General features: G+C 42.1%; 1 pseudogene; it reads right to left on the bottom strand.

Annotated features, from left to right (window-relative positions):
* Window positions 1-16,859: 16,859 nt before the first annotated feature.
* Window positions 16,860-16,977, bottom strand: LOC126417332 (5S ribosomal RNA; annotated as a pseudogene).
* Between the last annotated feature and the right edge of the window lie 7,786 nt (window positions 16,978-24,763).

Below are 24,763 nucleotides of genomic sequence, written 5' to 3'. Positions count from 1 at the left end.
TCAGTTGTGTGACTTAGTTCGCGTTTTCCTGTCAGCGAGGTTACAGTTCGGAATAACTAACGGAAAATCATCGAGTGAAAGAGAAGCCACATCTGGTGTTCCTTAAGGAAGTCTTGTAGGCCTTCCGTTTTTGCTGATCTGTACAAACGATTTGGAAAACAAACTGAGCAACCGCCTTAGAGCGTTTGCAGGCGATGCTGTCATATACCGTCTTGCATCATACTACAACAGCCAACTGAAAAATGATTTAGACAAAATGCCTTCATGGTGTGAAAAGTGGCAATTGACTCTAAATAGTGGGAAGAGTTGAAGTCATCCACATGAGTACCGAAATGAATCCGCTAAATTTCGGTTAAGAATAAATCACACAAACCCAAAGGGTGTGAATTCAACTAAATATTTAGGGATTTCAATTACGAATACTTGGAACAATGACATAGATAATGACGCGGGGAAAGTGAACCAAAGACTACGCTTTGTTGGCAGAACAACTCGAAAATGCAACAGGTCTACTAAACAGGCTGCTTGTCCGTCCTGTTCCGGAATAGTGATGTGCTGTGTCGGATCCGTATCAGGGAGTGTTGACAAAGGACTTCGAAAAAGTTCAAATAAGGGCAGCTCGTTTTGTATACCGCGAAATAGAGGGGAGGGAGGGAGGGAGAGAGAGAGAGAGAGAGAGAGAGAGAGAGAGAGAGAGTTCCACGGATATGAGACGCGAATTGGAGTGGCAATCATTAAAACAATGGCGTTTTTCCCTATGCTGCAGGAGCTTCTCATGAACTTTCAAACAGCAACTTTCTTCTCCGATCCGGAATTACTTTGTTGTAGCTCACCTATACAGGGAGAAATGATCATCACAGTAAAGTGAGATGTAGATTTTATTATTAAGTTTATCTTCAAGCAGTGATTAGTATCAGTATTTTCTGTTGGACTTTTATTTCAGATCTTCTTTTTTTCTTAAGGAAATGGTCGACTTCATCCGGCAATGTAAAGTGGCCCTCACATGTTCAATAATATAGTGAAACCGTCAATATATTGACCATCTGAGAGGGCGTATGTGTTGCTAACACTAGAAATATTGACGAGCAGTATAGATGGTCTTCAAAATATCCTCAGTATTCTCAGTACATACTGAAAGTGTGAAATCGAGTATTGACAATTTGACAATATTCTTCATTCATATGCTGACAGAGTTTCATGAACCAACCAACTGCCTTAGTGTACATTGTGTATGTTTTCTAATCGTCTGCGTGCATTATCATACCTCAGATTCTATTTTTCTAGTACCGTAGTCTTTTAACACAAAATAATTTCAATATAGCTGTAAGTTGGCGATCATTGTATGTGGCATTTTAGGATGGTCTACGGAGGATTTTCTCTGACAATGCTTAGTTTATTGTGTTGAAAATATAGTATACGTTGGTGAATTACATAGCAATTTGGAAAAAAACCATACCGCTTCAAAAAAAAAGGTACGTCAGACATCTTCAATGACCATTAAGAAGTCTGAGGAATGCAAATTGTCACAAAGCATTAAAAATGTTTTACCTTAATTTCCTGAACATATTCGTGCAGGTAGATATAATTTTTTCACAGGTTTATGTAGAATTTTGTTTCTCTATTTTATTGGCTATCAGCATTACTTGTACAATGCAGCACTGGTCGGAAAATAATTTTTGGAATCTTTCGGCCCCTTGGGACTGATGTGTCAGTAAATTAACATGTTACCAGTCGCTTCTTTTCTTCAGCCCATGTCCTCTTTTTCGCCGTACTCTTCTGTCTGCATGCTACAGCTCTTATATCTTGTTTAGGCGACAGTCACCAGCATGTACAGATTTTACGAAATGCATAACACTGTGCTGTCTGTAACAATGTTATTTTATTTTGCTACGGGTTTAGGCTCTGGACCATCATCAACGGCAGTTGTGCAACGTACAAAAATGGACACTGGTCACATGCCAAACGAAATGAGACAAAACAGGAAAAACCGTTAAATCGATCGAAATACTCACGAAAATGATCAGAGATGTATCACATGTCATACATGTTTTCCACATCTACATCTACATCCATACTCCGCAAGCCATCTGACGGTGTGTGGCGGAGGGTACCTTGAGTACCTCTATCGGTTCTCCCTTCTGTTCCAGTCTCCTATTGTTCGTGGAAAGAAAGATTGTCGATATGCCTCTGTGTGGGCTCTAATCTCTCTGATTTTATCCTCATGGTCTCTTCGCGAGATATACGTAGGAGGGAGTAATATACTGCTTGACTCCTCGGTGAAGGTATGTTCTTGAAACTTCAACAAAAGCCCGTACCGAGCTACTGAGCGTCTCTCTTGCAGAATCTTCCACTGGAGTTTATCTACCATCTCCGTAACGCTTTCGCGATTACTGAATGATCCTGTAACGAAGTGCGCTGCTCTCCGTTGGATCTTCCATCAACTCTATCTGGTACGGGTCCCACACTGGTGAGCAGTATTCAAGCAGTGGGCGAACAAGTGTACTGTAACCTACTTCCTTTGTTTTCGGACTGCATTTCCTTAGGATTCTTCCAATGAATCTCAGTCTGGCATCTGCTTTACCCACGATTAATTTTATATGGTCACTCCATTTTAAATCAGTCCTAATGCCTACTCCCAGATAATTTATGGAATTAACTGCTTCCAGTTGCTGACCTGCTTTATTGTAGTTAAATGATAAAGGATCTTTCTTTCTATGTATTCGCAGCACATTACACTTGTCTACATTGAGATTCAATTGCCATTCTCTGCACCATGCGTCAATTCGCTGCAGATACTCCTGCATTTCAGTACAATTTTCCATTGTTACAACCTCTCGATATACTACAGCATCATCTGCAAAAAGCCTCAGTGAGCTTCCGATGTTATCCACAAGGTCATTTATATATATTGTGAATAGCGGCACACCCCCTGCGGCACACCTGAAATCACTCTTACTTCGGAAGACTTCTCTCCATTGAGAATGCTGCGTTCTGTTATCTAGGAACTCTTCAATCCAATCACACAATTGGTCTGATAGTCCATATGCTCTTACTTCGCTCATTAAACGACTGTGGGGAACGGTATAAAACGCCTTGCGGAAGTCAAGAAACACGGCATCTAGCTCGGAACCCGTGGCTTTGACATAAGTTATCACAGAAAACGATAAAACAATAATTCAATATTTCAGTTTTGTAATTTGATTATTGCTGAAGTATTTAATGGTAACTTCTTTGGATTCAGTCAAGACTGTCATCTTTGACGTTGAAGCTCTTTGCCTTGTATTGCTGTACGTAACATGTTGTCCTTTTGTCAATGTGCCATCATATTTTAAACTTGTCACAGTTTTTGATTTTTCTTGGCATTTATGGTTTTCTGTGGTGATGTATGTCAACTTACGTAAGACATGTGATACATCTGTGATAATTTTCGTATTTCGATCGATTTAACGGTTTTTATTTTTTTTATCATTTCGTTTGGCATTGCCACAGTGTCCTCTTTCGTATGTTGTACAGCTGCCGTTGATGATTTTTCAGAACCGAAACCGGTGTTACGCATTTTGTAAAATATAGCCAATACAATTGCGGCACTCACTTTCTTGTGTGATCCACATCTTAACCTTGTAGAACCACGTTGTCAGCTGCCAATTTTTGTCAATATTGTAGATGGTGTGAGGTCGCTTAAGTATTTTGAAGGTCAGAAAAACTAGTTTCGTCAATAAATATTGAACGTGTGCAAGATCCTGAAGCATAAGTCGGGGAGGAAATGGTAAACGTGTGAAGTAGTCGTCTGAAGACGGCAAGGCGCAGACTTCAGAAGCCTGCCCGTCCAATGGCTGCCGGAACGACAACCAGTGAGTGGTGCGCACTGGTGTGCGGGCTCATTAGGCGGCAGTTTACCTGGAGTAGCGAGTATTTGGGTTTCCCCGTAAGCGCCATTGAAAGCAGGAGCGTAAACTGACCCGCCGGATGAATGGGCTCGGCTGAAACCGCGACGGCTCTATGCGGGACGCGGCACTTGATGGCTTTAGCGTGGCCGCCATATCCGCTACGTGTTGTTCTCCGCGGCTGGCTTCGGCACCGCGTGGCCAAAGAGGAACGAGGCTCGGAGATGCGCGAGAGGGCCCCAGTCCCTAGTCGTTCGATTCTGCCTCCTCTGCACTTCGGAAATCCCTCTTGCTGCTTTTGGCCCGGAGGCGGAACTGCTAACGTGTTTTATACACGCTTTCATTCATTACTGTCCCGCTGCTGTTGTGGTCTTCAGCCCGAAGACTACTCATTATTCTATCTTGTGCAAGTCGATCCATCTCTGCATAACTGCTGCAACCTATACGAATTTGAACCTGCTTAATTTGCTACGATACCTTCATGGCTCAGTGTAACGTTTATCAATAAAAAGTAAGATAAGATATTTGTATTGTAACCTTATTTGTCCGTCAGCCGGCCGAAGTGGCCGTGCGGTTAAAGGCGCTGCAGTCTGGAACCGCAAGACCGCTACGGTCGCAGGTTCGAATCCTGCCTCGGGCATGGATGTTTGTGATGTCCTTAGGTTAGTTAGGTTTAACTAGTTCTAAATTCTAGGGGACTAATGACCTCAGCAGTTGAGTCCCATAGTGCTCAGAGCCATTTGAACCATTTTGTCCGTCGCTGACATAGAAGACCGCAAACCTTCTTTCCTTCCCGTCTGGGAAAGCTGTGCAGTGACTAGAGTACATGTAAAGCTTACTGGGACAGGAGCAAATGCTAGCTACAATGAAGTCGATAATTCGATTGTAATACTGGTATTTTAATTTAATATCCCCCAAAACTGACAAAATTTACAAAAAAAGGGGGAATTTCTTTGTGCATCCACACACTCCTGAGAATGGCACATTAACAATTTGCAATTACGCGCCCCTATTACCGGCAGCTACGTTGATAAATACTCGACACCTCGCAAGGATAACTACCAGATCGAGAATATTAGGTCAGTTGTTGGAAGTGATTGAGCGTTGGTGAATATCTCGCTTCTGAGCACACAAAGAGCTCTAACCGTAGAACTCTGCACGAAACACGCGTTGGTGCAGTGCTGCGATACAGACCGTATATTTCCCTTCGAAGACGATGGCCAAGACGCCGTCTCCAAGTCCGTACCGCTCGATGGCTGAAGGCGAAGTCCCCTCTCTACACAATTTCCCGCCTCCCACGCGCACGAAAAAGAGGCGGAAAAATACTCAGTTTCGGCCAATGTCGAACGCTCTATGATCGCCGAAATCCCTTCAACAGCATTTCTGAGATCTACCCAATGATCGAGTAGGTCATAACTCCCCTAGGCAAACGAAATTCCCGTCTTCGCCACGTGTCGCCCAGCACAGGTGGCTCCGGATGCCGGGCTACCCCCAAAAGCGCCGTATTGTCCCGCGTTTCCGGTGACCGCTACCTGCGGCCCACGGCGGCCCGCCGACCTACGGCCATCTGCAGACTTTATATTCCACAATTCTCAACTTCCGACACTTTTCACCAACGCTTTAAGTTACTGGCTCAATCATGCAGACATGCAGGGAATACTGCTCGAGAGTCCCTCATGGCCGGTGGGGGGGGGGGACCGAGCGGTTCTAGGCGCCACAGTCTGGAACCGCGCGACCGCTACGGTCGCAGGTTCGAGTCCTGCCTCGGGCATGAATGTGTGTGATGTCCTTAGGTTAGTTAGGTTTAAGTAGTTCTAAGTTCTAGGGGACTGATAGCCTTAGAAGTTAAGTCCCATAGTGCTCAGAGCCATTTGAACCATTCGAACCAGTGCCTCATATTTCTCATAATTCAATAGAGTCATGGTCTGATGCCCTTGCCAGTCCCTTTGTTATTAACACTAATGTAGTAAGCTAACGGGTAACTGCCCATGTCCTGGCACCTTACAGTATATTATTACTATTTGTTAGAGAAATACGAATTAATCAATTAAGTGGAATGTTAACGGATTTTATCCCTGCCAGTAAACATGACTTTCAAGAAAGCATTGAATAATTGTTAAGTACTGGTTGAGAACACTGCATCAACGCTTCTTGCTTTGTTGGAGGCAGTACGATTGAAATGACAAAACGTGCCATAGAAAAATTTTACTCCTAATTATAATTAAGCTGAACTCTGCGTTTCAGAGTCGTCATTACTTCAGACCGGCGAGTGCATTGGCAGATGACATTGTCTGGAGGCCAATGACCGATATGAATGTTACGCGGTTCGCGTAATAACATTGCCCGGATTCTGAGAGAAAAAGTTCGGTAAAAATGATCACAGGGACGCATAAATTATAATCTGATGGATTTAACGGTGAATGACACTAACAGTGTTCGGCCGTGGCCAGTAAACAATGCGTCAGCAACTTCTGTTCGATGCATCCTGAAACTGGACTTCAAAAATACATAATAAAATCACATATAACAAGAATACCAAAGAAAGGGATCTTTAAATGAAACACTGCTACTTAACATCAAATCAATATAATTATTCCACAAAAGTGTACAAGTGACACACAGCTTATCTCGACAGTGAAGGCCAAAAGAGAGGGAGAGGGAGAGAGAGAACCGTGTTCGGCTTTCTTATATCTCTAGATAAACGAAGGTACTTACTACGCTCTGTTTGACAGAGGTTTCTTTACACATTTTAATTCATAGATAATTTTATTAGAAAATATTTCATGAATAATTAAAAATACATCGTCTCATTAGTACATCGTTTCTTTCAATTAATATAAAAATTTATTTACGCACGTAAAATTTATTTACAATATTTTCAGGCGTTAATTAAAATTGGGGGCTACTTTTTATTGATTTATAACATAACATTTCATCAGGAGATGTGCTATACCTTCTTTTAGTCTAATTGTGACTTAAATTTCTTTTTTCCCTAGTTATCTCCAGTATCTCCTCATCAGCTTAAAATAGCATATGAATAGCGTTGCCAGATTAAATTTACGTAAAAAAAAGCCTGCTCCCAGTACGACTCGCGCACTGAGGTTTCCGTACAAACTTACCTATGTACACAGATAGTTCATTCATGATGGAAATCGAGGATCTCGAGCATTTTTACCTGTGATCGACATTGATACTGCCAAGATGTCGCTCCTAAGGATTCCAAAATTTTCGAGAATGTTTTAGTTTCAATAATATAAATGTGACATAAAGTCAGGCAGAAGACAGGCGACCATTGTTATAATAATCGACAGCTCTCAATTCAGGCTGACTGGGTCGCAGTGTAAAAGTAAAAAATCAGACAAGGAATGACTTCATTGCTCATTTGGCGCGTTTAGGAATTTATCCTTCATCACATACAATTTTAAACGCCATATCTACGTGCAGGAATCGAACCTGGATATATGATGATGGATAAATTCCGAAACGCGTCATATGAGCAATAAAGTCATTCCATGCCTGATGTTTGACTTTTACTGTTGCGACTCAGTCAGACTGAATGGAGAACTCCTGACTGTATTGATATCAATTTGGACGTCGCATAAGAAATGAAGAGAGTAAAATTTTTTTCGTGTGTTATAGAAAGAAATTAACTATTTCGTATTTTTTTTCTTTGTTTGTACGGTGAAAAATTGTTTTTAGCCAAAACGCGTGATGCCAGGCCAACGGGAAGTATCCTATAGGTTCATGGAAGTACGTTTCGCCTATGCAACTAAATGAAAGGCAGTTTGTTTACTGTCATACGCGTTTCGCTTCTTTTACTTGTGAAGCATCTTCAATGGCCTATAAGACGTGTTTCTTTTTATACATATAATAAATGTATTATGTAGTAATTACAGTAAGTCACTATGTTACATTTTGTCATGTTTTTCTCTTGTTTTTCAAATTAGAATCAACTTCTGCAGCGCAAATCTAGTGAGATCAAACTATCGTTCGGTGTTACATACGATTTCCATTGCTGTTAGCCTCTATGTGTGGTCCTGGAGATGTGTTCATTAGTCTGCATGCACCCGCTGACCGATTTCGGCGTTTCTTCACTCACATTTGTTATAACACATCACTGATGTAAGTGATGTCTTACAGGCCACTGAAGATGCTTCACAAATAAAAGAAGTGAAACGCATCTGGCAATAGCTAAACTTACTTTCACATAGTTGCATAGACAGAACATACCTCTATGAATTTTGAAGCAACTAAGGAACGACGGAAAACAGAAAAATGACGTTATCCTATAATTTTTGACAAATAAAATGTGTCATGTGACTAGGGCCTTCCGTCGGGTAGACCGTTAGCCGGGTGCAAGTCTTTCGATTTGACGCCACTTCGGCGACTGGCGCGTCGATGGGGATTAGGGCAACACAACACCCAACCCCTGAGCGGAGAAAATCTCCGATCCAGTCGTGAATCGAACCCGGGCCCTTAGGAATGACATTCTGTCGCGCTGACCCGTTTTTTTGCGCTGACCACTTTTTTTAATATATATATATATACTTCCTTTTTTAGTGCGATAATCTTTATTGCACAAACTATATATATATATATATATATATATATATATATATATATATATATATATATATACAATGCAACACAGTTCTTACCACTCAGCTACCGGGGGCGGACATTTTTGATGAATGACATTTCTGATGAATGAGTGTGTGAGCATCAAAATATGTGACATAATGGCCGTGTCTTTTGACTGTATTTATTTAGACATTTCAATTTTGTATAACACCAAAGGACCAAAGGCCTTAGTATGTGAGATAAATTTCAACATGAAAAGTGTAAGCCGTTCCTGAGAGAAAGGATTCTTAACTAACGGACGGTCTTACAGACAGACAGATCACAAATGACACGAAATTTCTTTAGTGTGATATAATTACAAGTTTACGATTTTTAATTTTTTTTTCTTTGGTTGTACAGTGGATTTTTCGTTTCTGACAAATTTCATGATTCTAGACCAATTAGAAGTGAGTTTGCGAGTATTAAAATATGTTGCATAAATCGCCGTATCTTTCGATTACGTTTGCTTAGAAGCTTCAGTGTTTTACACGGCCAAGGGACTGTTGGCTTTAGTACGTGACATAAATTTCAACTTGATACGTCTACTCTTTTCTGAAACAAAGGGTTTTTAACAGTCGGACAGACAGACGAACAGACGTACGGATGGAGAACAAAGCGATTCTAAACGGGTTTTGTTTAAACCGAGTCACGGAACCCTAAAATAAGAAGAAACGTACATGTTCAATTATTGGTTAATTATTTCCTTCAAATATGAATAAAGTTGATACACTGTACAACTACATTTAATTGCAAAATATCGACTCTCCTTGTCGTTTTTAGTTTGAGAATTTATCGTCAATCAAACAAACGTCGTAAAACTATCTCGAGCCTCCAATGCACCACATTGTAAAGCTTTGGTTAGCGGAATTCGCATCTATTTAAAGATTTTTGGAAACATGATAGACTGGAAAAACAATAAGAGTTCTAAGGTGCATGTCGTTTAGCGTTGTAATTTGCAACAGAGTACTCGAATTCAATGTTGTATGCATCTTTGCACATATGCAGCGTAAACAAAGATTTCAGTATGTTTCAGGCAAAAATATTAACATTCTTCTCGACGTCTATGACTCATAAGATCGCTTACAAAAGATCGTTACCCGGAAAACGCACATTAAATGGTTAAATACGAAGAAACACACCGCACAATAAAGAATTCTGTGTTTCGCTTGTTTTAATAATAGGCTACCGACGAAACTTTGAAACCTAAGATAGGCCGGCCGATCTAAGGTTCTTTAGTGTAATTACTTAATATACCTAACTAGCATGTAGCTTCATTCGAATTTTTTTGTACTTACTGTGTTTCGAAATAAGTACAAATTACTTACCAGATGCATATCTTCTGAGTAAATGAACTAAGTGACGACGAATGTTTACAGTTTGGCGTCCTGTATACGACAGGACCAAAGACATGAATCATTATTCAGTTGCACAAAGAAAGGACAAATAATCTATCTTCGGGTACTTGCTATTGAATCCTTAGCGACATTCGCCTGAAGTGCTTTGAGAAATGACGGAAAGCTAAACGACTTTGGTGGGGCAGGAAGTTCATCATCTCTCTCCATAGGGACCTGAAATTTAAAATGGTAGATTTTGGTCTTTTGTCAGTACGTTTTGTCAGTAATCAACTTTAAATATAATTCCCCATCATTTGTGTGCGCGATCCAATATTAAAATACTTTATTATTATTATTTTACTGTCTGATAACGCTTTACCTGACTTTCGTTGCATGACTCGTAGCCATCATCACTGGATGCCTTGTACTTACATGCACGTGTAAGCCTCACATTTATTCGTAGTCATGGTTCTTTTGTTGTCGGTTGCTGACTGTAGCATAAAAAAGCTAATTTTTCTGATAGCTACCCAAGAGTCGTTTTGAGTTTAGGCATATTTTCCCCCTAACATATGGGGCACTGTAAGAGCTCTTGATTATCCTACACAATGATGGATTAGATGAATGAGACAACTCTGTCCTATGCTCAGTGTTTCTGTAGTTGCAAACAGCTTCTAACTGACATGTCTATTATCGTCAATCACAAGTATTTATTTTTGGCCAACAGATTCGGCGTCTATTGAGACACTCGATTCCTCCTCACACGTTGGTACCTGTTTTACATTTTGCTTCTAACAATCGTCTAGTGATCGTCTGTTTCATCTTGGCAGATTCGTGCTGTAGTGGTGAAAATTTTGCTGTCTCCGTCTACAGAAAGGAAATACGACAGTGCATTATATCAGGTCTGATAACAAAAAAGGACAGCAAATAACACTTTAAGATGAAAAAACCGTTCCAGAGGGTGCCAACACGGTGGAGAATTATGTGACGTTATGTACGCTGACTGTTCATGCAATTAATGATACTTTTGTTTGTTGACAATTGCTCCAGAAAGTTTTTGCATCACACTCATGTAAAAAAAATATTATAAATTGTTTACTTGTGAAGCCATTGTGTGCGTAGTTGTTTCACAATTATTAAAGATATTTGAAGTCCGTCTTTCCGAATACTAAAAGTATTTATTTGTATTATTCTAAGCATTTAGTTTTATTCATTTAAAACATTGTCTCACTTAAAACATTGATTTCCGCTTATATCGGGAATTATCGTCCAATTGAACATTTTCTGAACTGACACTATTTTTATAGCCTGATATCACACTGTCTTGCAGCGCTACACATGTTTTGACGTAAAATATGGCAAAATATTCGACGACTAGTGTTTATTTACTTTCTTCTAACAAAACGTATGTTCCTCATTTTCGATTAACTTGAGGGCGTTTATTTGTCACAGAACCGATTGCTGTGGTATACGAACAGAATATACATGGGAAATAGTATTGGTAAAAAACAGCCTTGGTTGCGATTTAGTTTTTTATTTTTCAGCGACGCGTTTCGCCTTATTTAGGCATCTTTAGGTTATCTACATAGAAAACAGAACAAATACATCTATTTAAGAATAACAATCGCATTGATCGCGCCCTTAAAAGGATGTATTTGTTCTGTTTCCTATGTAGATACCTACCCCCATGAACCATGGACCTTGCCGTTGGTGGGGAGGCTTGCGTGCCTCAGCGATACAGATAGCCGTACCGTAGGTGCAACCACAACGGAGGGGTATCTGTTGAGAGGCCAGACAAACGTGTGGTTGCTGAAGAGGGGCAGCAGCCTTTTCAGTAGTTGCAGGGGCAACAGTCTGGATGATTGACTGATCTGGCCTTGTACCACTAACCAAAACGGCCTTGCTGTGCTGGTACTGCGAACGGCTGAAAGCAAGGGGAAACTACGGCCGTAATTTTTCCCGAGGGCATGCAGCTTTACTGTATGGTTAAATGATGATGGCGTCCTCTTGGGTAAAACATTCCGGAGGTAAAATAGTCCCCCATTCGGATCTCCGGGCGCGGACTACTCAAGAGGATGTCGTTAGCAGGAGAAAGAAAACTGGCGTTCTACGGATCGGAACGTGGAATGTCAGATCCCTTAATCGGGCAGGTAGGTTAGAAAATTTAAAAAGGGAAATGGATAGGTTAAAGTTAGATATAGTGGGAATTAATGAAGTTCGGTGGCAGGAGGAACAAGACTTCTGGTCAGGTGACTACAGGGTTATAAACACAAAATCAAATAGGGGTAATGCAGGAGTAGGTTTAATAATGAATAGGAAAATAGGAATGCGGGTAAGCTACTACAAACAGCTAAGTGAACGCATTATTGTGGCCAAGATAGATACAAAGCCCACGCCTACTACAGTAGTACAAGTTTATATGCCAACTAGCTCTGCAGATGACGAAGAAATTGAAGAAGTGTATGATGAAATAAAAGAAATTATTCAGATAGTGAAGGGAGATGAAAATTTAATAGTCATGGGTGACTGGAATTCGTCAGTAGGAAAAGGGAGAGAAGGAAACGTAGTAGGTGAATATGGATTGGGGGTAAGAAACGAAAGAGGAAGCCGCCTGGTAGAATTTTGCACAGAGCACAACCTAATCATAGCTAACACTTGGTTCAAGAATCATAAAAGAAGATTATATATATGGAAGAAGCCTGGAGATACTGACAGGTTTCAGATAGATTATATAATGGTAAGACAGAGATATAGGAACCAGGTTTTAAACTGTAAGACATTTCCAGGGGCAGATATGGATTCTGACCACAATCTATTGGTTATGAACTGTAGATTAAAACTGAAGAAACTGCAAAAAGGTGGGAATTTAAGGAGATGGGACCTGGATAAACTGACTAAACCAGAGGTTGTACAGAGTTTCAGGAAGAGCATAAGGGAACAATTGACAAGAATGGGGGAAAGAAATACAGTAGAAGAAGAATGGGTAGATTTGAGGGATGAAGTGGTGAAGGCAGCAGAGGATCAAGTAGGTAAAAAGACGAGGGCTAGTAGAAATCCTTGGGTAACAGAAGAAATATTGAATTTAATTGATGAAAGGAGAAAATATAAAAATGCAGTAAATGTAGCAGGCAAAAAGGAATACGAACGTCTCAAAAATGAGATCGACAGGAAGTGCAAAATGGCTAAGCAGGGATGGCTAGAGGACAAGTGTAAGGATGTAGAGGCTTATCTCACTAGGGGTAAGATAGATGCTGCCTACAGGAAAATTAAAGAGACCTTTGGAGAAAAGAGAGTCACTTGTATGAATATCAAGAGCTCAGATGGAAAGCCAGTTCTAAGCAAAGAAGGAAAAGCAGAAAGGTGGAAGGAGTATATAGAGGGTCTATACAAGGGCGATGTTCTTGAGGACAATATTATGGAAATGGAAGAGGATGTAGAGGAAGATGAAATGGGAGATACGATACTGCGTGAAGAGTTTGACAGAGCACTGAAAGACCTGAGTCGCAACAAAGCTTCGGGAGTAGACAACATTCCGTTAGAACTACTGACAGCCTTGGGAGAGCCAATCCTGACAAAACTCTACCATCTGGTGAGCAAGATGTATGAGACAGGCGAAATACCCTCAGACTTCAAGAAGAATATAATAATTCCAATCCCAAACAAAGCAGGTGTGGCAGTAATGCCACGTTGCAGAGTAACGTAGGGCCCAGGGAATATCACGACATCATCACCGATCTCCCGCCATGTTTCACGTTTTGGACGTAAACTCGATCAGAAATTGGAAACTGTCTGATACAAAACTCATCGGAACAAATGACATTCTTCGACTGCTCCATAGGCCGGATTTTATGGATTAGGTACCATGTTTTCCTTTTACGAGCACTTACATCACGGGTGTGTTGTTTTGGAAATACGATAGTTGCGTAGAAAGTAATGCACCGCACTTTTTTTTCTCAGCACAAGACAATGCTACGAACGCGAATCGTTACGTATGTATTATTTGAAGTCTCCTGAGTGAGGGCGCCAAGTTTCTGTCACTTCCGACAGATAGCGTAGCTGCAGGACAGTTTCAAAATGGCGTCTGGAGGTGATGTGCGTTACAATCAACGTGCCTTCATTGAATTTCTCACTGCAGAGAAAGAAACTGTGGGGAATATTCACAAACACTTTTGAAAAGCCTATGGAGCATCTGCTGCCGACAGAAGTACAGTTAGTCGCTGGGCACGGACGGTGACGTCATCAGAAGACCTTTCGGCAGAGCGCCACGATTTGTAGCGGTCGGTGAGACCATCCACGGCTGTCACACCTTACATGTTGCAGCGGGCTGATTTTGTCATTCGCCAAGAGAGACGCATTACGACTCGGCAGTTGGCGCTGCACCTGGCAGTCAGCAAAGGAAGTGTGGATGCAATTACGAGGCGTGTTTTTTAAGTAGTACCGTTTTGAAATTAAATAAAGACGTGCTAAGATATCTCAATAATTTTATTTTTACATGAAAGCCTGTACCTTAATCTACGCACTAACGCCATTACAATCTGATTCTTCTTGTTTACGTTGTGTACTGAGTGTTTAAGATGCCTCCGATAATCGTGAGTCTCGCCGACTGTGAAGTACGGGCTGTTATAAGATTTCTTAGTGCTAAAGGCCTAAAAGCGATCGATATTCATCGTGAGATCTGTGCAGTTTGCGGAGAAAACATTATGAGTGATGGAATGGTAAGAAAGTGGGTGAGAGCATTTAAAGGTGACCGCACAAATGTGCATGATGAACAACAGAGTGGGCGTCCTTCGGTCGTTAATGAAAGTTTAGGTGAGAGAATACAGACGCTTTACGATTTCCTCCTTGCGGGATGACTTTCCTAATGTTTCACGTAGTATTTTGTATGGCATTGTGACGAGAGCACTTGAATTACCGAAAATTGTGCACACGTTGGGTACCGAAAATGTTGACGGATGTGCACAAAACCATACGTTTAGACAGTGTATTGACTTTCCTTGAGCGGTACCACAACGACGGTGATGATTTTTTAAGCCAAATTGTTACGGGATGAAATCAAAGCAACAGTCCATGGAAGTTGAGCAAGGGCATCGTTTTTCTGCAAGACAATGCCCGTCTGCATGTGGCGAATCAGACCAAAGATCTCGTCACATCTTTTCGATGGGAAACTCTAGATCAGCCTCCGTACAGCCCCAATCTTGCGCCCAGTGACTACCATCTGTTCCTGCACTTGAAGAAACACCTGGGCGGTCAGCGTCTTCAAGACGATGACGAAGTCAAAACAGGGGTGATGCAGTGGTTAACAAGTCAGGCGGCAGACTTCTATCAAGAGGGTGTTCAAAAACTGGTACAACGTTATGACAAGTGCCTCAATATTGACGGAAATTATGTAGAAAAGTAGATTAAGGTACAGACTTTCATGTAAAAATACAATTATTGAGATATCTTAGCACGTCTTTTTTAATTTCAATACGGTACTTATTTAAAAAACACACCTCGTATCTGCACTCTTGGATATTCAAAAGTGTGTGCAAGATGGGTCCCGCAGTGTCTAACGCTGGATCACAAATCGCACAAAAAAACTTTTGTCTTGATTTTTGCAATGTTTTGTAGCCGAGGGGGGAGGCCTTCTTGTCCCGGATTGTGACAGGTGATGAAACGTGGACTCACCATTTTGAGCCCTAAACGACAGTCCCCTCAGTAGGAAAAATTCAAAACAACTGCTTCCGCAGGTAAGGTCATGATCACAGTGTTCTGGGATTGGGAAGATGTGATTCCCATTCATGTGAAGCCAAGAGGCGGTACCATTAATTCAGAAGCATATGTCAACACATTAACAAAACTCAGGATGCGCTTCCGGCGACTTCGGCTCCACAGCAACCCAGGAGATGTTTTACTGCAATATGATAACGCTCGTCCCCACACAGGTCTGAGTAGTCGGCCGCTGTGGCCGTGCGGTTCTAGGCTCTTCAGTCCGGAACCGCGCTGCTGCTACGGTCGCAGGTTCGAATCCTGCCTCGGGGATGGAAGTGTGTGATGTCCTTAGGTTAGTTAGGTTTAAGTAGTTCTAAGTCCAGGGGACTGATGACCTCAGATGTTAAGTCCCATAGTGCTCAGAGACATTTGAACAAGTCTGAGGACTGCTGAACGCATCGCAAAACAGGGTTGGACAATGTTACGCCATCCACCCTACAACCCTGGCCTAGCCCCTTCGGACTTCCACTTGTTTGGACCCTTAAAGGATGTCTTTTGTGGAAGACATTTTGAGGACAATGACAAGGTGGTTCATACAGTGAAGCACTGGTTCCGCCACGAGGACAATTTTTGCTACCGACAGTGCATACACGCCCTTGTTTCGCGCTCGAGGAAGGCCGTAGAACGGGATGGAGATTTCGTGCTAAAATGGGTGTGTAGATAAAACATAATTCTTGCATGTGTGGAATTCTTATTATTATCAATAAAGAATTAAAGAAGAAAAAAATGCGGTACTATACTTTCTGGGCAACAGTCGTATAAACCGTCATGCAATTCCATGCTTCTGGAGCTCCCTTCGTGTTTGTTTTGGAGCTGACAGGGTTTGTGGTTGTTGCTAATTTAGAGCGATATTCAGTTCTGCTGTGACTTTTTCACCTGACGTCCTCTTATATTTTGTCACAATGCTCTTTAATGAGCGTACGTCACGATCACTCAACGCACACTTTCGTCCGCATTGTGACTTAGCAGATGATGTATTTGCGCTTTTCCTGAATGCCTCTTGAAACACCAAATACTTCGCTACCTCACTGTACGAGCACCAACAATTTACTGAACTGAACTGAGCTCCTCCCGAACAAGCCGTGAAGGCTCAACAGTACCGACCGGCCGCCATGTCATCCTCAGCCCATAGGCGTCACTGGATGCGGATACGGAGGGACATGTGGTCAGCACACCGCTCTCCCGGCCGTATGTCAGTTTCCGAGACCGGAGCTGCCACTTCTCAATCAAGTAGCTCCTCAGTTTGCCTCACAAGGGCTGAGTGCACACCGCATGCCAACAGCGCTCGGCAGACCGCATGGTCACCCATCCAAGTTCTAGCCCAGCCCGACAGCGCTTAGCTTTGGTGATCTGACGGGTACCGGTGTTACCACTGCGGCAAGGCCGTGGGCACCAACAATTTACCCACGTTCGAGTTCACTCAGCTCCGACATAATGCACTCAAAACTGTACAGAACACAGACATAACGCAGTCGCAAGCAAGCAAAATTTTGCTCTGACCACGACTGACAATAGCGACGTATTAAGGACGTTGGACAGGTGATCTTCGTGGTCACACACGACAATGCAACCTGCAGGCTTGGCTAGCTTCTACCTTTACGTTCAAGCACGCATTCCTCGTGGTGAGCCCATATTTTTGCCCAACCCTGTACTTGCGGCTCTACTATTTTGGTAACTGTGCCTAACTGCCTGAAGATGAAGCCGCAAATAGAATCAAACACGAAATGAGAGTTGTACACTTAGTGCCGAAATAAACACACATCAAAAAAAGTTTTGCGTCACCCCGATTCCCAGAACTCCTGAAGATAGACGTTGACTGTGGATATTGTATCACCGGTGCAGTCCCTTTGGCCGGCCGTTGTGGCCGAGCGGTTCTAGGGGTTTCAGTCTAGAAACATGCGACCGCAACGGTAGCAGGTTCGAATCCTGCCTCGGGCATGGATGTCTGTGATGTCTTACGTTAGTTAGGTTTCTGTAATTCTAAGTTCTAGGGGACTGCTGACCTCAGATGTTAAGTCCCATAGTGCTCAGAGCCACTTGAACCATTTTGAGCAGTCCCTTTGACTGTTCAGAGATGTCACTAAACCAGCCCAAAGATGTAAACAAACACGCTTGAGCAGCACCTATTAGACCGAGGGGGTCCGACAGCCGATCAGTTCCAGTCATTCCACCACGAAGGAGGTACACGGCTCGTGTTGTTTGTAGATCAGCCATGCCTACACGATCAGTACCGCAGTTCGATCGCTTACGCATTGTTACTTTGTGCCAGGAAGGTAAGTGTCCAGGCGTCTCGAAATGAACCATAGCGATATTGTTCGGGCATGGAGGAGATACAGAGAGACAGTAACATGTCTCGCTCAGGCCACCCAAGGTCTACTACTGCTGTGGATGACCGCTACCTACAGATTATGGCTCTAAGGAACCCTGACAGCAACGCCACCATGTTCAATAATGCCTTTTGTGCAGCCACAGGACGTCGTGTTACTACTCAAACTGTGCGCAATAGGCTGCATTATGTGCAACTTTACTCCCGGCATCCATGGCGAGGCCCATCTTTACAACCACACCATGCAGCGCGGCACAGATGGGCCCAACAAAATGCCGAATGGATCCCTCAGTATTGGCATCACATTCTCTTCACCAATGAGTGTCGCATGCACCTTAAATCAGACAATCCTCGCAGACGTGTTTGGAGGCAACCCGGTCACGCTTATCGCCTTAGACACACTGTCCAGCGAGTGCAGCAAGGTGAAGATTCCCTGCTGTTTTGGGGTGGCATTATGTGGGGTCGACGTACGCCGCTGGTGGTCATGGAAGGCGCCGTAACGGCTGAATGATATGTGAATGCCATCCTCCGACCGAAAATGCAACCATATCGGCAGCATATTGGCGAGGCATTCGTCTTCACGGACGACAATTCAGGCCCCAATCGTGCACATCTTGTGAATGACTTCCTTCAGGATAACGACAGAGAGGAGAGCATGTTCTCCAGACATGAAACCTATCGAACATGCCTGGGATAAACTGAAAAGGGCTGTTTATGGACAACGTGACCCAGCAACCACTCTGAGGGATCTACGCCGAATCACCGTTGAGGAGTGGGCAATCTCGACCAACAGTGCCTTGATGAACTCGACGATACTATGCCACGACGAATACAGGCATCCATCAACGGAAGAGGACGTGCTACTGGGTATTAGAGGTACCGGTGTGTATAGCAGTCTGGACCATCACCACTGAAGGTCTCACTGTATGGTGGTACAACATGCAATGTGTGGTTTTCATGAGCAATAAAAAGGGCGGAAATGATGTTTATGTTGATCTCTGTTCCAATTTACTGTACAGGTTTCGGAACTCTCGGAACCGAGGTGATGCGAAACTTTTTTTGATGTGTGTATGTGAAGCGAAAAGAAAATAACGGGGTCCAGCGTAAGGGCATTTTTTTTTTTTGGCTGTTGTTGATTTTAAGCGACGTTTTAGGATGCTCCCTACTTTGTTTTTAGAGAAATATTCTAACGTACCTCCACTTCTTCTCCTGGCTATTGATGGCAGAGATTTGCCATGAGTATGTACAAGTGATAATTTGCGCAATGGGTATTTCAACGCTAATGAAGTCGCCCTGACACTTTTTAGCCCCTCAGTAGGAGTACGTTATTCTCATTAATTATGAAAATTGTCATGTGATAACCTACCCGTTTCCTAATCTTATCTTGTAGATACGAAAGAATTTCAGGATAAGCCGACAAAATACAGACCCCGTTTTTACGAGTAAGTTATAAAACGTACATAAGAGACAAGGTTAATTGGTACAGGAAAATACTATCTACGAAAGGATAAATACCGTGATTTTAGCCGGCCGTTGTGTCCGAGCGGTTCTAGGCGCTTCAGTCCGGAACCGTGCTGCTGCTACGGTCGCACGTTCGAATCCTGCCTCGGGCATGGATGAGTGTGATGTCCTTAGGTTAGTTAGGTTTAAGTAGTTCTGAGTCTATGAGACTGATGACCTCAGATTTTAAGTCCCATAGTGCTCAGAGCCATTTTGAACCGTGATTTTAACAATTTGTTCATCATAAAAACAATTTAAAGAAACTAAATAATGATTACAAATCTCAGGTTCTCCCTGTATTAATACCGGCCCTTAAACTGTCTGGTTCTGCCCTATAATGTACTTGCTATCTGTGATTAGCCGCTGAGCAACTGACATCCCCCGTTGTAGTAAACAGAAGAAGGAACTACTACCTCAATGAGCAGTGGGAAACCTCAGTGCAGAACGGAATGGAACACGTGAATCACCAATGTAAATTCACTTTCCTACATGTGCATAAGCAAGATCACGATAATTATCAAAAGCTATAACCGCAGTACTTCTCGCCTCAGCAAGAGAATAGCAAAATTACAACCGAAGACGTCCGTCGACTGGCGTTGACCTCCAAGACGACTCTCCTACTCCACGACCCCGCAACGACTCTCTCTCTTTTCTTCTCTCCTCTTTTCGCTGCTCGAAGTCTTTACTCCCCTTAAATTTGGGTGGCGAATCATCTTTCCGGAAGGCGCTCGTTTCTGAACACCGACCAATCGCAGTTTAGAATCCAGATCGAAGTTTCTGGAAGTTCTTTCTATGTGTTTTTGACCGACCAGGCCGCCCTCTCAGGCCAGCCCGCCGGACACGCGCTCCCGTTTTGCAGGTGGTCCAGCTCACGGGTGCGTCCCGGGATTAGCGCCGGAAGTGGCTGTGCTGTCCTATTGTCCAAAGGAATGTGTGAGCTCCCTGTGTCCTTCCGTTCTACCACGGGTTTCACATCCCTGCTTGTTTCCCAGTCACCCAACATGCAGACATTATACAATATATTAAGTGTACTAGACGAGGAGTAGGTTTAAGAATGAATAAAGAAATAGGAGTGCGGGTAAGCTACTACAAAGAGCATAGTGAACGCCTTATTGTGCCCAAAATAGACACGAAGCCCACGCCTACTACAGTAGTACAAGTTTACATGCCAACTAGCTCTGCAGATGACGAAGATATTGATGAAATGTATGATGAGATAAAAGAAATTATTCAGGTAGTGAAGGGAGACGAAAATTAAATAGTCATGGGAGACTGGAATTCGAGAGTAGGAAAAGGGAGAGAAGGAAATATAGTAGGTGAATATGGATTGGGGCTAAGAAATGAAAGAGGAAGCCGCCTGGTAGAATTTTGCGCAGAGCATAACTTAATCATAGCTAACACTTGGTTCAAGAAACATGAAAGAAGGTTGTATACATGGAAGAACCCTGTAGATACTAAAAGGTATCAGATAGATTATATAATGGTAAGACAGAGATTTAGGAACCAGGTGGATTCTGACCACAATCTATTGGTTATGAACTGTAGATTAAAACTGAAGAAACTGCATAAAGGTGGGAATGTGAGGAGATGGGACCTGGATAAACTGAAAGAAACAGAGGTTGTACAGAGTTTCAGGGAGAGCATAAGGGAACAATTGACAGGAATGGGAGAAAGAAATACAGTAGAAGACAAATGGGTAGCTTTGAGGGATGAAATAGTGAAGACAGCAGAGGATCAAATAGGTAAAAAGACGAAGGCTAGTAGAAACCCTTGGGTAACAGAAGAAATACTGAATTTAATTGATGAAAGGAGAAAATATAAAAATGCAGTAAATGTAGCAGGCAAAAAGGAATACAAACGTCTCAAAAATGAGACCGACAGGAAGTGCAAAATGGCTAAGCAGGGATGGCTAGAGGACAAATGTAAAGATGTAGAGGCTTATCTCACTAGGGGTAAGATAGATACTGCCTACAGGAAAATTAAAGAGACCTTTGGAGAAAGGAGAACCACTTGCATGAATATCAAGAGCTTTGATGGAAACCCATTTCTAAGCAAAGATGGGAAAGCAGAAAGGTGGAAGGGTCTATACAAGGGCGATATTATGGAAATGGAAGAGGAAGTAGAGGAAGATGAAATGGGAGATATGATACTGCGTGAAGAGTTTGACAGAGCACTGAAAGACCTGAGTCGAAACAAGGCCCCGGGAGTAGACAACATTCCATTAGAACTTCTGACAGCCTTGGGAGAGCCAGTCCTGACAAAACTCTACCATCTGTTGAGCAAGATGTATGAGACAGGCGAAATACGCTCAGACTTCAAGAAGAATATAATAATTCCAATCCCAAAGAAAGCAGGTGTTTACAGATGTGAAAATGACCGAACTACTAGTTTAATAATCCACTGCTGCAAAAACTAACACGAATTCTCTACAGACGAATGGAAAAACTGGTAGAAGCTGACCTCGGGGAAGATAAGTTTGGATTCCATAGAAATGTTGGAACACGTGAGGCAATACTGACCCTACGACTTATCTTAGAAGAAAGACTAAGGAAAGGCAAACCTACGTTTCTAGCATTTGTAGACTTAGAGAAAGCTTTTGATAATGTTGATTGGCAGTTATAAGAGTTGAGGGGTATGAAAGGGAAGCAGTGGTTGGGATGTGAGTGAGAAAGGGTTGTAGTCTCTCCCCAATGTTATTCAAGCTGTATATTGAGCAAGCAGTAAAGAAAACAAAAGAAAAATTCGGAGTAGGAATTGAAAGCCATGGAGAAGAAATAAAAACTTTGAGGTTCGCCGATGACATTGTAATTCTGTCAGAGACAGCAAAGGACCTGGTAGAGCAGTTGAACGGATTGGACAGTGTCTTGAATGGAGGGTATAAGATGAACATCAACAAAAGCAAAACGAGGATAATGGAATGTAGTCGAATTAAGTCGGGTGATGCTGAGGGAATTGGATTAGGAAATGATACACTTAAAGTAGTAAAGGAGTTTTACTATTTGGGGAGCAAAATAACTGATGATGTTCGAAGTAGAGAGGATATAAAATGTAGACTGGCAATGGCAAGGAAAGCGTTTATGAAGAAGAAAAATTTGTTAACATCGAGTATAGATTTAAGTATCAGGAAGTCGTTTCTGAAAGTATTTGTATGGAGTGTAGCCTTGTATGGAAGTGAAACATGGACGATAAATAGTTTAGACAAGAAGAGAATAGAAACTTTCGAAATGTGGTGCTACAGAAGAATGCTGAAGATTAGATGGATAGATCACATAGCTAATGAGGAGGTATTGAATAGAATTGGGGAGAAGAGGAGCTTGTGGCACAACTTGACTAGAAGAAGGGATCGGTTGGTAGGACATGTTCTGAGACATCGAGGGACCACCAATCTAGTATTGGAGGGCAGCGTGGAGGGTAAAAATTGTAGAGGGAGACCAAGAGACGAATACACTAAGCAGATTCAGATGGATGTAGGCTGCAGTACGTATTGGGAGATGAAGAAGCTTGCACAGGATAGAGTAGCATGGAGAGCTGCATCAAACCAGTCTCAGGACTGAAGACCACGACAACAACAACAATAACTACACGATGTCAGTCACATACACGTTTTTAATGAACGAGCACAAACCTGTCTTTTCTACCATTGAAGGGCCTTACTTATGTCGTATTGGATGTAAGCGCGGTTTCTAAGTTGTAAAATAACGCCACCTTACAATATTACTGCATAATTCATCTGTTACGTAACTGTGATATATATCACCCTATATTTAAGGGTATCGGGAAAGCCCTACCTTTCCAATGTCGAAAGAGCGCTTATAAATGACATGTTTTCTCAGAAAGCATTTGAGCTAGGAAGCTGAAAATTTTCCAGGTTATTTATTGGAGTATTGGCTACAATTTAACACAGGGGCTTTTTAAATATGAATTCAGTTGTTAGAGACGAATTGTTTCTGTTGCATTGAAAATGCACTAATTTTTGTGCCATTTTTTTTGTTTATAACTTCAACAATATACAGGTTTTTCCAAAAGGGACGTGTTAAGTTCGCAGAAGGGACTATGTAACATTTCCTGAAAATTTGAAAATAATTGTCTTTGTAGATTCTCAGGAAACATGTAATTTTTATGAAAAAATAAAACTTTTGGGAATCGAACGACAAAGTTTGGATCACCTTTTTAGTGCATTCCAGGTCCATAGGATGGATTATCTTCATCTTCTGCAAACTCCTCCTCCAGTCTCCTCTTTGTCCTCCTTCTGTTTACTCTGGCTTGTATTTCTATGCTATTTACAGGAGCCCGAAGACGTTACTTGTGTAAAGCAAGCTTCGTTCGTTACATATTGAAACATATCTTAAATTCCCATTTTTCGAAATACTTTACACCTTACAACGTTGCATCTTTTAAAGTAGCAGCAACATCATTCACACCAAAGTGAAGTGTTTCTATTCCAACAAACACAGTCTTGGTGATTCTTGACCATGTAACACTTTTTACACTTTCATTGGGGTTTTGAGTTTTTCCATGAACAGCTTATGTGCCGCTAAGTCTTCGAAAATAGGTTTTATCACCTCCATAAACGCATCAGGCAGACATTATGGGTGTGCACTTCACCAGTTAGCAAATCCCTTGTTGTACTTACAGCAACTGTTTTCTCCTTTGGGACACAAATAGTGATGGGAAATTGCGTCAGTTGAAAAAGTATGAAAAAAGAGCCCAAATAGCCTTATTCATTTCATTGACACTGTGTGTGTTTTTCCTAATAGTTATTCCATAATAGTTCTGTATTTTGTGAATTGCACTGTCAGTTAACCTTATCTTCAGATCCAACCCTTTACCATCACTGAGTTTTTGTCTCTTGTACGAAGTTTTCAGTCGCCGAAGTCTTCATCCCATTCGTTTCTGTATATGTCCAATACTCGTACACTCAAATATCTGTACTGCAACATCATCACCATAGGGCTTCAGTACCTGAATATGTTTGAAACTTTCAGAATCACAGTCACCAAGGTAATTTGTAAGGTGGCTATAATTTCGCACCTTACAAGCACTCATCCACATACTTTGCCGTGATCTACAAACACAATTAGGTATCATGTGATAGGTTGTACATCGTATATATGAATATATGAAGGAGACTGACATTGTAACGTACGTCTTGCAAATAATTGTTAACGCTTATTGCATGAAAGGTGACGGAGTGTCTTTATTGTAAAAAACGGCGTAATGATTGATTGCGTATACTGGTAGAGGTTGGAACGCCAGTGGAAATGAAACGGCTGGCGGACCTGAAGCCCTGGGTGGAAGGCCCCTGCTTAAACACAGGAAATAGCAAGATGGACCCCGTAGCACCTAAGCGC

This window comes from Schistocerca serialis, chromosome 8 (genome assembly GCF_023864345.2).
Source record: "Schistocerca serialis cubense isolate TAMUIC-IGC-003099 chromosome 8, iqSchSeri2.2, whole genome shotgun sequence".
Taxonomy (NCBI): domain Eukaryota; kingdom Metazoa; phylum Arthropoda; class Insecta; order Orthoptera; family Acrididae; genus Schistocerca; species Schistocerca serialis.
This window is presented reverse-complemented; position numbering and strand designations above follow the sequence as displayed.